We start from the raw sequence: 3,131 nt of genomic DNA, 5'->3' as shown, positions 1-3,131 counted from the left end.
TTTGACCAAAACACTGCTTCGAAACACCGTAAACCTTTTTTTGTATTTTGTAGGGGGGGACGCAATTCATGGCGAAATATACGGCAAAAATTTTGCTTGCTTCGCATGGATTTAGGGCAAGTATTTTACTTTCTTCGCATGGATTTAGGGCAAAAATTTTACTTTCTTCTCATGGATTTAGGGCAAAAAGTTTACTTTCTTCGCATGGATTTTGAAGAGAATCCAAGCACGGATCGAAACCTATGTCCTAAAGTTCACTGTGTGCTTTTGAATAGCAATATTAACTTAACCTTCCAGTCTTAAATTTCTATCCTTCACTTCTCAACTCTCACGTCATTACAAGTTCCACAAATTCAAATACTCGTTATACGTCTATATAAACGCTCTTTCAATCCTCTTGAGAGTTAGAGTTTAAAGCATTGAGTATATATTCCGACACCAAAACATACGAGTATCGAGCCTTATTCGAAACATGTGAATCACTTGCCTCGTTCTCCCCTAGGCTGTGAGGTGGCGTACCTCTGACGAGACACAATCCGGGTCTCGAACGTCTGTCGAGTGATGTTGAGTTACTAGTGGCATTAAATCCGAAAGGTCTTATAGTGCGGGTTCGTAGAAGCTGATGACGACGACATGGGTTTATTGAGGATCCACATTTAACTGTTACATTACCAATGTATTCATCGTTCCTTTAAGACTATGTTGACTGACTCTCATTTCGATCAATATTAACAGTCGATGCGTAGTACATTTAACAGTTACATTACCAGTGTATTGATCTTTCCTTTAAGACTATGTTGACTGACTCTCATTTACAGTCGATGCGTAGTACATTTAACAGTTACATTACCAGTGTATTGATCTTTCCTTTAAGACTATGTTGATTGACTCTCTTTTCGATCAATATTAACAGTCGATGCGTAGTGCATTTAACAGTTACATGACCAGTGTGTTGATCGTTCCTTTAAAGACTATGTTGATTGACTCTCATTTCGAACAATATTGACAGTCGATACGTAGTAGAATATGGTTTTTTTGGGGGGTTTTTGAGGGTTCAGGATTTCCATAGCAAAGCTGAAGATATACAATAACTGTTCATATTTCTAGCCGAAATGAAACTAGTTATGAATGAAGTGTGTGTGGTATTGCCAATCCTCTTCCTCCCCTCGTTGTGTTTCAGGTAAACACGGTGGATATATACACACTCCCATGAAGGAGCGACTATGAGTTACACAAGATGCAACACACTCTGACACCGATGCTGAGTCGCGCGCTAATTACAAACACCAATTACATGAGAGGTTACAGTAAAGGCTTGCCCTCCCTTGCTGCTACACCTGAATCTAAAACGTTTTCTGATTGGCAGTAGTGGCGGCTGTACGCCGAACGCTCTACGCAGACTTTTGGCTTAGTGCATTCGACTTTAAAGCGTTAGATGCGTATTCCTCCCACTCTTTGGTTATGTGTTGGCTTGTGATGGGGATTGCTTAACGCTTACTCCACCTATTGGTGGGATCAAACGGGAGAACTCTGAATATATTTCAGCTTTCGGCCCCATAGGAAGACTGATGATGCGCGTTTCCTTCAACTGGAAAATTTAATGAAGCTTATTACGTTGTTTTCTTACGAATAGAGAGCTTATAACATCAGGAGTGGGGACGAAACCTTCACAAAATTATTATTTCAGTGTTATTTCCTCCCTCTGTAGACGTTTGAGGTGACCAGGATGATTGACCCGCGTCTAATGACGACTTCAGGAAGTGGAATACGAGACTCACACGTAATAAAAGATCTCTTCACTATCTCTCTTACGAGACTCGAGCGATACTGGAAGGATCTCATCACAGTCTCTCTTACCTGGAATTATGATCGGAGTAAGGCCTCAAATCTAACTTACTCCCAAATCTAAGGCCACTGAAAGATGGGAGTTTATTGGTTATGTCTCCTTCATCTCTTGTCTCCAAGAACCCCTGGTCAAAATCCACTCGTACAAGAACCATGATTGCGACGAGGGACAGATTTAAAAAAAAAAAAATCACTTCGACACTTGCGTCTACGAACACCTTCTTCACTGGGCCATGTCTCTACCACACATGGCGAGTGGAACACAAATATAAAAAGATCCTTGATAACTCTCACTTGATATTCGGAAAATCAGTGCTTCCCTACGTATTATTGATTGAATATGATAAATGTTCTGTTCTGCCATTTACTATATATCCGTCGCGTTCTTGTAATCATCTAAATTATATTCAAAGCTATAAAATACCATGTCTCCTCGGGCAATTACTCTTTGCCCCTAAACATCAATATGGCGAAGAGAGAACGTAATCTATTCACTTTAAAGAGGACTTTAAAAATCCGTCATCCTCAGATGGTAAGAGAAGTTCATAACATCATCTGAGACATGTAGGCCAAGCCATAATAACTATTAGAAACCCGAAATGTGTAATACAGACAGACACACGATATACCAGAAATTGTTTCTCCTCTCACATCCCAAACCTTACTTTTGACTCTTTTTCCCTGTCCTGCAAACTTGTAGTCCCGAATATTCTTAGTTGATTTAGAGATCTTGTAGAGACACGGTTTCATGAGGTCAAAATACCAGACTTACGTACAATACTTCTTGCGTTCGATCCGACTGTGATCTCAACTAGATATATCCATCATAGCTGAGGGAGGCCATGGCCGTGGATAAGGGGTCAAGTCCTGGACGAGAGAATCATCGTTGGAAAATTTAACACGAGAAATACTCATCTTTATCCATCTTGATTGTCTTAAACTTGACGTAAATCATTTTTCTCTTGAAGCGAACCCCAGCCTCCACGTCTAAGCCACTGGACAAATCACCTTTTTCCCAGTAAAAGACGAACCAGAAAATCGATTTGCTGAGGGAAAAATTCTTGCTTTTTTGGCTCCTTCGTGTTTTCTCTTAGGAAAAAAAAGAAAGCAAGGTCTGATGGCTGTAGGAAGAACTTAGTAATCATAAATTTCCCCTCAGAACGTCAAAGGGAATTATACATCTACATCTCAAGACTGGATCTTGTACTGTAGGACCCTCAGCAAACGCACTCCTCCAGTAGTTAGTAGTAGTAGTAGTAGTAGTAGTTAGTAGTAGTAGTAGTAAT

The 3,131-nt window shown here is 40.1% G+C and overlaps 1 protein-coding gene across 1 annotated transcript in view; it reads left to right on the top strand.

Moving 5' to 3' along the window:
- The window catches only part of LOC139765226 (uncharacterized), a 269,229-nt gene that overhangs the window by 65,582 nt on the left and 200,516 nt on the right, over positions 1 to 3,131 (top strand). The gene's annotated exons all lie outside the window — the stretch shown is intronic.

This window comes from Panulirus ornatus, chromosome 53 (assembly GCF_036320965.1).
Source record: "Panulirus ornatus isolate Po-2019 chromosome 53, ASM3632096v1, whole genome shotgun sequence".
In the NCBI taxonomy this organism is placed as follows: domain Eukaryota; kingdom Metazoa; phylum Arthropoda; class Malacostraca; order Decapoda; family Palinuridae; genus Panulirus; species Panulirus ornatus.
This window is presented reverse-complemented; position numbering and strand designations above follow the sequence as displayed.